Here is a 14,392-nt window from a genome sequence, read left to right as displayed (position 1 = left end):
GAGAGATCTTCAGATTCCCCTTCCTTGTTTGGGTTTGGAGGTGCCCAAATGAGGCCCAGCTGTGAAGCAATGCAAGCTGCTGTGGGGTCTTGAACCTTCTTTTGGATGTTCTGAGTCTCTCTGACCCAGCTGCAGTTTGTTAGGTAATTTTCAGATGGCAAAGGGCCACGGCATTCATATGCTAAAGCCTCTGCCGAAGCTTGGGTGGGGCAGAGTCTCAGGGGATCAACAGGGTGGAGCAAACAACTATGGCTGATCCTGAGCCCTGCCCTTAGAGGCCCCACGTCTCAGTGTCCCAGTAATTGCTGCAAGGACCTCTGAGGGAAAGCTGCCCTCAAGTTCCGAGTTCTGCCTGCTGCCAGACTGTCCAGTTTCTCCCCATATGAGTCCTGGGTCCCCAGAGACTTCCCGGAACCGGAGTTCAGAGAAGTCGGGAGCTTGTGACTCCCTCCCCAGCCGTGTCCTCAGGTACCAGCCCCTTTCCGCGCACGCTCGAGCCTCTGTACCTTTGCACTTTACTTCCCCAGCTCCTGACCCTCAATGTGGTTTTCTCTTTTAGTTGTAGAATTTCCACTCCACCAGCCTTCCTGTAGTTCTGGATGTTGACCGTCCTGTCCTTTTATTGCGTTTCTGAAGTTGTTGTAGGAGGCAGCAATCTCGGTGTTCCCTTATGCCGCCATCTTAGTTTCTCCTCTAGTTATTTCTTTTTTATGTAACTCATTGTGGATCACCTCCAATGAGAATTGGGGAGGTTAAATACTTTTTTCCTACATTCTCATAGAGTCAGGTGGCATATAGCTGTTCTGTCTATTTAAAAAAACCATTTACTATGCGACCTTACAGTCCTCTCACTTTTTTAAGTGGTGGCCTTGAAGGCTCAAAGACTGGTTTTAATGATTCAGTTTGCTGTAGATAATGCCCCTGCCAGTCTTGCAATTCTTCACTTCCTCCAAATACACATGCCCATTAGGCATTTGGGGTCAGGAGAAAAGTCTGGGATGAGTGTATGGATATGAACTGGCAGTGCCTGGAAAGCAGTAAGTACCCAAAGCTAATGAATAACATGTAAATTTGAGTCATTAGCAAATAAAATTTGCTATATCCTTACCTTTTTCAACCTGATTATATTTTTTTGTCAGAACTGGACTCATTCTGTACATTGTTTCATATATTACATTTTAAAAAAGATAAATCCTTTCTTCCTCCTTGCAAAATCATAATTTTTTATAATTTTTTTTCTATTTAATATATATCATGAAATGTCAAAAGGTTCCATCTTTTACTAGTAGTCTAGTCTACATTCTGCATTTGTACCAGCCTAAAACTGTACAGGATAGACTTAATTGGACAAATTTAGACCCAGAACTGAAGCTTTATCAACACAGAACAGGAAAGCTAGGAGAGAAGCTGCTACCTCAACTGACATATCAGTAATTCCTGGAAGTCTTCATGGTTCAGAAAGCATCCCCAGGACTTTTGGACTATGGCTATGTTCTCAACGGTTCATGGTAGGAACTACAACCCCTGGTCTAAGTTGAAGAGAATGTCCCAGTGTGCAAAAATAGGGGGTTATATGCTTTGAAATTTTTCAACAGTTAAACTAACACAAGATCATACTGTAAATGAATGTATATAACTTGCTTTCCCCCACTATCTGCATATTGTGAATATCTTTGCATGTCAATAAATGTGTTACTGCAGCATATTTTTGAATCACTCAATTTGTGTTTGTGTGTTAACAGTTGGTGCATAGTGCCTAATCTTTTATTACATATCCTCTTAAACAATATGCACAAATTCTCTTGCAAAAATAAGGCTGTAGTGTTCTGCAACTTGCCTTTCCGTCTTTCCAGCTATTTTTTCAATTATAGTATTAAACATATCTGCCACAATAGTGAACACATTTACTACCCTGAAAAGTTCCTTCATGTCCCTCTGTAGTCCCTTCCCTCCTACCACTCAGTGTCTTTTGCCCTCAGACAACCACTGATCTGCTTTATGACAATATAGAATCATTCTCATTTTCTGTAATTTGATATACATGGAATCCACACATGTATTCTTTTGGGGATGTTTGGCTTCTTTCACTTACTATAATTATTTGAGATCCATCCATGTTATATGTATCAATAGTAATTGTTCTTTATTGTCAAGTAGTATTCTGCAATATGATTATATCACTTTGCTTATCCATTTACCTGTTGATGAAAATTTGGATTGTTTCCATATTTGAGCTATTAGAAATAAAGCTGCTATCAGCATTCATGTACAACTGTTGCTTTTCTCTTGGATAAATACCTAGGAGTGGGATAGTTGGATCATGTGGTAAGTATATGTTTAACTTACATTTTCCGAAATGTAACATTTTACATTCTTGCTGCAGTGTATGAGAGTTCTGGTTTTCCTCCACATCCTTGCTAACACTTCGTGTGGTCAGTCTTTTTAATATTAACCATATCTCACTCTAATTTGCATTTAGCTAATGACTAATGATGTTGGACATATTTTCGTATGCATTCTGTTTCAGTGATCCACTTATGTATCTTGGTTATGATGCCAAACTCTCTTGATTACTACAGCTTTATAATGTCTTGAATCAAACAGTGTGAGTCCTCTAACTTTATTATTTTGCAAGGTTATTTTTGGTTATTCATGTTTTTCCATATGAATTTTAGAATCAGCTTGTCAATTTCTACCAAACCTCCAGTTGGGATTTTGGTTGAGATAGCTTTGAACATTAGATCAATTTGAGAATAACTGACATTTTAACTATTGAATCTTCTGACCTATTAAGAGAATATGCAGGGGGCAAAGTAGGTTTACAGTTGGTTGTATGGAATATACTAGTAATAAAATAAGCCTATATAAATCAACCGAACGGCGGAACGACCGGTCGCTATGATGTGCGTTGTCCACCAGGGGCAGACATTCAACACAGGAGCTGCCCCCTGGTGGTCGGTGCACTCTCACAGGGGGAGCACTGCTCAGCCAGCAGCCCTGAGCTGGGCTCACAGCTGGAGAGCGCAGCAGTAGTGGTGGGAGCCTCTCCCACCTCCATGGAGGTGCTAAGGATGTCCAACTATGGAGGGTGGGGCAGCAGCCAGCCAGGGGAAGGCAGGGAGGCCCTGGCCCTGGCAGGTGGCCGGGGGAAGGGAGAGAGGCCCTGGTCAGTAGCTGCTAGGGACCCTACCAGTGCAATAATTTCATGCACTGGGCCTCTATGTAATAAATAATAATACAAGAATAAACTCTGTTTTGTGTACTCACAGCTATAAACCTACTTTTGCCCACCCCTGAATATCTCATTTAGATCATCTTTAATTTCTCTCAGCAGCATTTTGTAATTTTTATGCAACATAACTTTTTGGCACATTCTTTCATATTCTTTAGCATATTTGTATATTCTTTCTCCTGTGAAAATTGATGATTCTTTGTTTATATCTTTACTAGAGGCCTGGTGCATGAATTCTTGCACGGGTGGGGTCACTTGGCCCGGCCAGTGATTGGGGCCAGCCAACCGGGGGGAAGGAACACAGGAGGTTGGCTGTGGGAGCGCACTGACCACCAGGGAGCAGCTCCTGTGTTGAGCATCTCCCCCCTGGTGGTCAGTGCGCATCATAGTGACCGGCTGACCAGTCATTTGGTTGACCAGTTGTAAAGGTCGCTTAGGCATATATGTATATGTATATGTATGTATATGTATATATGTACATATGTATGTATATATGTATACACACACATGTGTGTGTGTGTGTGTGTGTATGCTTGTTTGAATATTTCTGTATGATAAATTCCTTGAAGTGGAACTGCCTTGTGAAAAATCATGAATGGCAATTCCCTCCTGCCAAAAACTACCAGGAACATGCTTATATTTTAAAAAGTTGAGTCAGAGGTAGAGTACATACCATGGGAAATCATGGGGTGCTTCAGTAAGAGGATTTAGAAATGACTTATAGTATTGGGACTTGTGTTAGGTGATTTGGGTGGGTTTAAGGAACCGAGGCTTTGCTGTAGGTTGAAAGCTGTCAGGAAGCATGAGTAATTATGTGATTTGGTATCTAAATCAGTCTTACTCTACAAATGGGGACGACTAGGCCAAAGCTAAAATGTTAGGTAAAGAAGTAGCAATCACACATATTAGCAAGAATAGGGGGATATTCAGTCATTTTTGTGATTGAGACAATGTTTATCTGTGTTCATACATGATTACAGAGTGGTCTTGTTTTTGTCTTGATACATCACAGTCAGAGTGGCCTTATTTGACGTTAATGTTCAGTGAAATTGTTTGTATTCAACATGAGAATACCAAGGCCTAGCTGTGAGTTTTAGGCCAGTTCCTGAATGTCAGGAGCTGCTTTTTTCCCCCTTTTCAAGGACATTTATAAATTTTGATATATATTGGCTAACTGACCTTCAAAACATATTCTCTCAAGCCATAGAACATGAATGGCTATTTCTTCATACACTTGCCATCACTCAGTATTAATATTTTCAATTTTTGCTACTCTCAGAGGTAAACTATGTTTTTTTTCTTTAAGTCCTACTTATCCTTTTTTTTTACAATAATTAATTTTTATTGCTTAAAGTATTACAGAGAGTATTACATATGTCTGAGCCGCACCAGGATCATTATTTTATAGCCATGGCTATACACTGAATATTTCTGTTCCCTAGATTAGTGTTTTCAATTTTTATCATGTCATGACACACATAGAAAATGATATTTGTACTGTGATAAACACCCATATGCTCTCCATTAAAGGAATCAGCCCCAGTGACTGCATCGGCCTTATTGCTGCTGCAACCACTGAGCCTGAAGGAAGTAGTATCTGTAGCATATCTGTAAGCCATTTCCAGTATACCGGTGGGATACCTTACCCAGGGCACCAGTTTTCAATCTGTGTTTCTTCAAGTTCTAGGATTACCTGAAAATGCTTCAGAAGGCCCTGAAGAGGTTCCAGGGGAGGGAGAGTGGGTTGGATCTGTGTGCTCCATACCACCTTCAATCAAAGCAATATAATTTATTGAAGACTCTACATAATACTTTCAAATATATAGTCTATATAATACTTTCCACTTTGTTTCAGAAAATAGCGCTATTTTATTTTGTTTGAGAGAGTGGGCAGGTATCCTTTCTCAGAACTTCTGGAATTGCTTCTTGGTGCCAGTGGCCTTGGTGACCTTGAGCACATTGAAGCACATGGTCTTGCTCAGGGTCCAGCACTCACCCACCATGACAGTGTCGCTGATCTGGACATCTCTAAAGTAGGGGGACATGCCGTAACCGGTTTGGCTCAGTGGATAGAGCGTCGGCCTGCGGACTGAAGGGTCCCAGGTTCAATTCCGGTCAAGGGCATGTACCTTGGTTGCGGGCACATCCCCAGTGAGGGGCGTGCAGGAGGCAGCTGATTGATGCTTCTCATCGATGTTTCTAACTATCCCTCTCCCATCCTCTCTGTAAAAAATCAATAAAATATATTTAAAAAAATAAAAATAAAGTAGGGGGGCAGGTGCATTGAAACGTCCTTGTGGCACTTCTTGAAGTAAATTAGTTAAATAATTTACAGTATTTCCAGAACGTTATTTCTATAACATGAGATACTATGCATCTGTTACAAATAATTAAAGAAATCTGTATTAATTAAAGCATCATATTCTTTTTGAAACATAATAGTTTACATGCAAAAAGAAAAACTGGAATGACATATCAAAAATCTAACTGATTGTAGCTGGAGGGACTTGAGTGTTTTATTTTTCACTTATTTATACTTTTAATGAGGTAAGCAAATACTTGTATAACAAAAATTATAAAAATAATATCTGGCCCTAACCGGTTTGGCTCAGTGGATAGAGCACCGGCCTGCAGACTGAAGGGTCCCAGGTTTGATTCCGGTCAAGGGCATGTACCTTGGTTGCGGGCAAATCCCCAATAGGGAGCGTGCAGGAGGCAGCTGATGGATGTTTCTCTCTCATGGATGTTTCTAACTCTCTATGCTTCTCCCTTCCTCTCTGTAAAAAAATCAATAAAATAATTTTTTTAAAAAAGTTCTGATAAAGAAGCATTTGATATATAAACAGATAAGCATATATCCATAAAGAAAAATTCAATAAAATAGTACTTCTGTAGTCATTCACTTGCTCCACCACTGATCAGGCAAACTTCAAGATTTAAGTGAGCCAATTCAAACTTCACATGTGAATTTCTACCCAAATGTCTTTTATACATAAGCACAATAGAGGTTTTGTTTGCTTTTTTATTCATTTATTTTTTGTTTTTATTGAATTTATTGGGGTGACATTGTTTAATAAAACCAACAATTTTCAAGTGTACAACTCTGTAACACATCCTGCACTCGCTACCCAAAGTCAAGTCTCTTTCTGCCACCTTTTATTCCCTATTTAGCCTAATCACCCCACCCCAGGCGCTATACTAGCACTTTATGTATGGCTTCTCATTTCACCATTTTCATCCATAAGAAATTATTTCAGAGATAACGTAACTTGCCCAAGGTTATACAGCTGTAAGTGGCCGCCTAAATGCTACATCATTATTTTCATGACCCTGAAACATTTTGCGTCACATTGGTCATGTTATCTTTCACTGCCCTTTTGTCATTGGTGGGTGCTCAGTAGATAGCTACTGGTTGTTGAGTCGACAAATATGGGAAAATTCATTATACAACACAACACCAGGAAGACAATCCAATTACAAGATGGGCAAAGGACCTGAATAGAAACTTCTCCAAAGAGGACATACAGATGAAAAAATGCTCAAAGTCACTAATTATCAGAGAAATGCACATTTAAACCATAATGAGATACCACCTCAGGCCTGTCGGAATGGCTATCATCAATAAATCAATAAACAACAAGTGCTGACTAGGATGTGGAGAAGAGGGAACTCTCTGCGCTGCTGGTGGGTACTATACCACGGCCTTGATAATACTCAAGTGATGGTGAACTAAAATTAAATTAGGAATAGTGGAGTTTGTAAGACCTTTAGGTTAGTTATAGATAAAGGAGATTACATATTATGTGACTATATTAGTGCCCAAAGGAGGAAAGACAGTCTCTTTAATAAGTGGTGCTAGGAAAATTGGATGTCCACGTGCAAAATAATGAAACTATACCCCTATCTTACACCACTCACAAAAATTAACTCAAATGGATTAAAGGAGTGAAGTGTAAGAACTGAAACCATAAAATCTAGTCCTAGAGGAAAACATAGGAGGAAAGCTTCTTGACTGGAGTCTTGGAAATCGTTTCTTGGATATAATATCTAAAACACAAGAAACAAAAAATAAACAAGTGGGACTACATCAAACTAAAACACTTCTGCACCACACACACACACAAAAATCAACAAAATGAAAAGACAACCTTGGAATGGGAGAACATATTTGCAAACCGCTTATCTGATAAGGGGTTAATATTGAAAAACCCACAAATAATCCAAATAAAAACTTGGCAAAGGACCTGAATAGACATTTTTTTGAAGAAGATAGTCAAATGGGCAACAGGTACATGAAAAAGGTGTTCAACATCACTAATTACTAGGGAAGTGCTAATCAAAACCACAATGAGATAGCACCTCACACTTGTTAAATATCATAAAAAGACAAGTGATAACACTAGCTTACTTGGTTGGAACATTTCCAGGTACACCAAGGTTGTGGGTTCAATCCCCAGTCAGGGCACATAGAAGAAGCAACCAATGAATGCATACGTGAGTGGAACAGCAAACCTCTCTCCCTCTCTCTCTCTCTCGCTCTCTCTCCCTCTCTCAAAAAAAAATTTTAAAAAGACAAGAGATAACAAATGCTGGCAATTATGTGGAGAAAAGTGAACCCTGTTCACTGTTGGTAGGAATGTAAATTGGTACATCCACTATGAAAAAGTGTATGGGTATTCCTCAGCAATTCCATTTTTGGGTATATATCCAAAGGAAGCCAAATCACTGTCCCAAAAAGATATGTGCACCCCCTGTTTATTTCAGCATTATTTACAATAGTCAAGACATGGAAACAACCTACGTGTTTATTGATGGGTGAATGAATAATGAAAATGTGAGAATATAAATATATGGTGTGATAATATTATATATACAAGTATTTCACTTGACATAATGCCCTTAAAGTCCATCCATGTTGTCACAAATAGATGAACTTTAAGGGCATTGTGTCAAGTGAAATAAGTCCGACAGAGAAAGACAAATACTGTATAATCTCACTTATATGTGGAATCTAAAAAAACCTAAACTCATAAAACAGAAATGGGAGTGGGGTAGGGGAATTGGATGAAGGTGGTCAAATTGTACAAACCTCCAGCTATAAGTTCTGGGAATGTAATATACAACATGATGACTTCAGTTAACAATGCTATATTGTAGATTTGAAAGTTGCTAAGAGAGTAGATCTTAGAAGTTCTCATCACAACGACAAAATGTATTATTATGTGAGATCATCCATGGAAACTTATTGTGGTGATCATTTTGCAGTATACACATATATCAAATCATTACGTTGTATACCTTAAGCTTATACAATATTACACATCAATTATATCTCAATAAAACTGGGGAAGAAAAGAATCATAATATTTAGTAGTATTATAACCCATTCTCCAAAAATAAATTATTTCTTGTATTCTTCTCTGCAAAAATCATATATGTTCATTAAAGCAGTGTTTCTAAAAATTTATTTTACATACAAATTACCTGGGGATCTTATTAAAATGTAGATCCTGATTTAATAGATGAGTCTGAGACCCTGCATTTATAACAAGCTCCCAGATTATTGCAATCCATGAAGCATACATTTTAAAACAGCTTTAGTTATTTGAAAACATAAAATTTCATTTGTGCAAAATGAATAAGTTCTAGAGATGTGCTATGCAAAATTGTGTCTTAATTAACAATACTATATTGTACACTTAATCCTTTAAGAGGATTGATCTTATGTCCTTACCACCATAAACAGCTTTATTAAGGTATAATTTACTTAAAATAAACTGCACATAATTAACCTCTAAAATTTCATTGTTTTGACACATGTGGTGCATGAACTTAGCACCACAGTCAAGATAATGAACATATCCATCACCTCCAAGTTTCTTTCTGCCTCTTAGTAAATTTACCTCACATCACTGCATGTGACAACTTCCTCATCCAGGCAACCCCTATCAATACAAATCAGTTTTAATTTTCTGTAATTTTATATAAATTAAATCATACAGTATATACTCTTTCTTTCATTCAGCATAATATTTTGAGATTCTTAAACTTTGTTACATGAACCAATAATACATTCTTTTAAAAAATTTTTATTGAATTTATTGGGGTGACTTTGGTTAATAAATGTATGTAGGTTTCAGGTGTACAATTCTGTAATTCATCATCTGTATATTGTATTGTGTGTTCACCACCCAAAGTTAAGTCTCCTTCCATTACCATTTAACCCCCCTTTATTTGGTTCTATATTCCCAGCCCCGCTTTCCCTCTAGGAATCACCATACTGCTGTCTGTGTCTATAAGGTGGTTTTTGTTTTTGTTTTTGTTTTGCTCAATTCCTTCACCTTTTTTCACCCAGCACCGCACCAACCCCTTCCACTTTGACAGCTGTCAGTCTGTTTTCTGTACCTATGAGTCTGTTTCTATTTTGTTTGTTTATTTTGTTCATTAGATTCCACATATAAGTGAAATCATATATACTTTTAAAATCATAGTAAAATACAAATAACAAAAGCTATCGTTTTAGCTTTTTTTAGTTAAATGGCATTAAATACATTCACAATGTGGTGCAACCATAATCACCATCTATCTCTAAAACATTTTCATCTTCCCAAACTGAAACTCTATCCCTGTGAAACAATAACTTCCCATTCCCCTCCCCCTCCACGCATCCCCTGGCAACTACCATTCTACTTTATGTCTATACTAGAGGCCCAGTGCATGAATACTCGTGCACCAGTGGGGTCCCTTGGCCTGGCCTGTGAGATTGGGCTGAAACCGGCTCTCTGACATCCCCCCGAGGGGTTCCTGATTGCAAGCCCTGAGGGGTCCTGGATTGTGAGAGGGTACAGGCCAGGCCGCAGGACCTCTCCAGGGCACAATCGGGGCCAGAGAGGGACAAGGGAAGTTGGCCAGCAAGGGAGAAATCATTGGAGGGCTCCAGGGCATGTCTGGCCCATCTCGCTCAGTCCAATCAGCTGGACCCCAGCAGCAAGCTAGCCTACCAGTTGGAGTATCTGCCCCCTGGTGATCAGTGCACATCATAGCAAGCAGTTGAGTGGCCTTAGCATATTATGCTTTGATTGGTTGAATGGATGACCGGAGCACTGGACACTTACCCTATTAGGCTTTTATTATATAGGATAAGCCAGGGATTCTCTTATACTTGAATACTTTGTAGGAAGTTGTTATAATTTTGCCTATAGATTGTGTATCGGTTTATGTGTGTGTGAGTGCATTTATGAGCATTTCATCAATCCCTTCTTGAAAGGATTCCCAAGGAAAATTTTCACATTATATGATATTCACACTAGTCTTGGAAAATAATTCCATAATAATTATGGAATCACATAAATTAAGGCACTAAGATGGTACTGCTACAAATGGTTCCTTAAGGGAAAGCCTCAGACATTGGTGAATATTCATTCAGAACAACAGGTATTTATTCACTTTGAGAAGTGTTTCTCAAAGGTTTCCTGAAATACTTTCTCCTTCTACAGAGATTGCCTTTGGCAACGAAGCCACTTCCTTTGAGTACACATAGACAGGGCTCCTTCACAAGGCATTAGAGAAATATGCATTGCAGTCTCTGGTCTTTGTGATTACCCAATGCAACACTGCTGAGTAGACAAGTCTTTGAAATCTGGAGCTCATTAATAGGTTGTCCACTTGCCACCATATCTAAGCCACTTTCTCCAATCTCACCTATATAAGGAAAAAAGTTGATGTATTCTTCCTATCCTTTTTTTTCATATTTCTTAGTTGGTCTACAGCATACACATGGAGCAAGAGTGTATTGATGGGGGAGCAATAAAGACACAAGCATTTTGAAGCATTAACATAGGAATAGTTTGTGAGCCAGTGAGACACACAAAAAAGGAAGAAATGCACACCCCTGAGGGCAGAGCTGAACAGTGCTTCCAATGGGAAGATTCCTTTAAGAGTTTCAAAGTGGGAGGGTCTGGGCTGTGCAACACCACTTTTCTCCTTCCAACCTCACCAGTCAGGTAAGCCATTCCTGCAAAAGAAAAACTGTGCATGTGGAGAGGGCCTGGAATAGTCTTGGTCATGGGTAGACCTCCACATGGAAGAAAATATCAGAAATGGTGGATAAGAATTCCTCAGGATAAACCAATGTCTGGTTCATCTGACTAGGTTTCTGCTGAATAAATGACTAATATTTTAGACCTGACTCCCTGAAATAGCTGAGGTTTCTTTTTTAAAAAATATATTTTTAATTTATTTCAGAGAGGAAGGGAGAGGGAGAGATAGAAACATCAATAATGAGAATCATTGATCGGCTGCCTCCTGCACGCCACCTACTGGGGATTGAGCCTGCAACCCCGACATGTGCCCTTGACCTGAATGGAACCCAGGACGCAGATGGGTGCTCTATCCACTGAGCCAAACCTGCTAGGGCAAGAGCTTTCTTAAATGATATTTTTTAGTTTTGTATCTAGGTCGTTTAGTCACATGATTATAGACACTTTTCTAGTTCTCTGCTACAAATCACCAACTGCTTAGCATAGTCTGTGATTTTACATGTTCCTCCTAGGCTAGCCCATCTCCAAGAACCCTAGGATATGCCCTGGGTCTCTGTGCTGATAAACTCCCCTACTGTCTTTTTTTTTTTTAATTTAAAATTTTCCTACTGTTTCTTTAAAGCACACAATTCCTGACACCGGACATGATTTGTTCCAAAACGTGGGCAGAGTTCCACCAATCGCCCTGGTCCCAGTCTAGGGCTTCTAATAAGTTGTCTTTCTCACTGGGTGGCCTGAAGAGCTAAGGTGTTCTGCTTTCAGCTAAGGGTGAGGGGGTGGAGAGGTATGGGAGGCATTTCCGGTATGAAAAACAAGGATTTGCGTCATGGTTGCCATAGAAACCTGACGTCAATATGGTGACCTTGAGACTTTTTGCTGTTGTTAATCCTCACCCGAGGATATTTTTTTCCATTGATTTTGAGAGAGTGGAAGGGAGCAACCCGTTATAACGTCTGGTTGTTAGGACCACTACCCACTTGTGTTAGTGTCAGTGTCAGAGAGAGAGAGAGAGAGAGAGAGCGAGAGACAGAGACAGAGACAGAGACAGAGAGAAGAGAGAGAGACACATTGATTTGTTGCCTTCTGAGCATGCCCTGACCAGGACCAGGATAGACCCTGCAGTCCTTCAGTGCCTGGGCGATGCTCTAACCACTGGGGACACCAACCAGAGTGAGACTTTGTAATAAAGACAGAGGTGACCTGGAGAGGAGAGCAGGCCTCGCCTTCAGGTATTTGTCTTCAGCTGAGGGTGTGGTCTCCATGGAGGGGGCCAAACTGTCCTAGGGTGTGGGGAGACAAAGGCATGAGATTTAAGAATTTCCTTTCTCGTTTTGGGACTTGGTGCCTCAGCATTTTCATAGAGAGATTGGTCCTTTGGTCTCGGCCAGTACCAGTGAGTGTGATGTCCTGCCTCAGGGATGTCCTGGAGCTACTTTTCTTCTAAAGGCAGGGGTATAGCCCTCGCTGCTTTGGCTCTGCGGATAGAGTGTTGGCCTGCACACTAAAGGGTCCAAGGTTCAATTCCAGTGCCAGGGTTGCAGGCTTGGTCCCTAGTAGGGGGAGTGCAGGAGGCAGCCAATCAATGATTCTTTCTTATCATTGATGTTTCTTATCTCTCTTTCTCCCTTCCTTTCTAAAATCAATAAAAATATATTTAAAGCATAATAAATAAATAAAGGCAGGGATGGGAGAGGTAAGACCAGTAAGGACTCTCTCTGAGCCCCAGCTCCCCCCTCTGTGAACCAGGGATAAGAATGTTTAACCCACAGGGTGGCTGTGAACGTGCAGTGATGACACATGAGTGGTTATTGCGGGATCATGATGCCTGTATGAATCCAGGCCACTCCTCACTCCTTTCCAACTTTGTTGTTAGGGAAGGAGAAAGGGCTCTGTGAGCAACCCGTTATCACATCTGGTTGTTAGGACCACTACCCACTTGTGTTAGTGTCAGTGTCACTAACCCAGTGCCTCGCCTGGTGGGGGCACTTAGTCACACCACGAAAGCATAGTGATGCTGGATCTGTCTCTCCCCACGCAGCCCCTCATGCCGGCGGCCCAGTTCCTGTCAGGTGCCTGACGGAGGCAGGTTCTGAAGATCTGTGTCCAGGTGGCTGCTGAGGCTTCTGCTCCAGGTTCCAGGACAGTGGTCCTCAGGAGACCCCGACACTTCACATCCGCAGTGGGACAGGACACCTGGCTCCAGTGAGTTCATAGACCTGATAAAAGCAGGTAGTGGGATCGCTCCTGTGAGGGTCACACACCAGCCCCAAAGTAAAGAAGCTGCTTTGATCTCCTCCTGGGGAAAGAGGTTGAGCAGGTGGAATTTTAGTCCATCGGCAGCTATGTGCTTATCAGTAGCCCTGAGGCCCATCTTAGAGAAGCCTTCTTTGTCTAAAAGCAAGAAAGTGTCCAGCTTGAGGAAGACCTAGATATGTATCATGGTTGGGCAATACATGTACATATATTTTGATAAATAAATTGTAATCAGTTATTCCCATCAGCACCATCAGATGGGTATTGAATATGTAGGGGTTTTCTTTCCAAGGTATTGTGAGATTATAATATGAATTCTTTGTAGGTAGCCAGGTTTTTATCCATTCTATAGTGAAATTGTGTAGAGTCAAGAAATTTTACTGTGTTAGTTAAAAAGATTTATCACTTCCAAAAATAAGTTATCCTAAAGTTTGTCCTGTGCTATAACATATAGCCATGTTCTGTAAAAAAAAAACAAACATGTAATATTCTTAAATATTACTGGTTATTTTGTCTGGTAGTAACATTTTCATTTCTGTACTTAAGATGGAAATATGCATCAACTTTTCCTAAATATTTAGATATATAATTTCAAATGGTTATGTCTGTTTTTGACATATGTATTGTGTATCAATTTCATAAGATATAGTGTGACTCTGTTAATATATGACTTAGAAAAATACAATTTAAATGCTCTAGTGAGGTATGATTGGTATCCAAATACACTGCACATATTTAAAGTATTTGCTTTACCAAGTTGTGAGATATGTATACATTGTAAAACCATTACAGTCAAGGTTATGAACATAGCCATCACCGCCAAAACCTTTTTCCTGCCCTTTTGTTGCAATCTTCTTATTTAACTAAA

Source organism: Myotis davidii, unplaced genomic scaffold, assembly GCF_000327345.1.
Source record: "Myotis davidii unplaced genomic scaffold, ASM32734v1 scaffold1060, whole genome shotgun sequence".
Taxonomy (NCBI): Eukaryota; Metazoa; Chordata; class Mammalia; order Chiroptera; family Vespertilionidae; genus Myotis; species Myotis davidii.
This window is presented reverse-complemented; position numbering follows the sequence as displayed.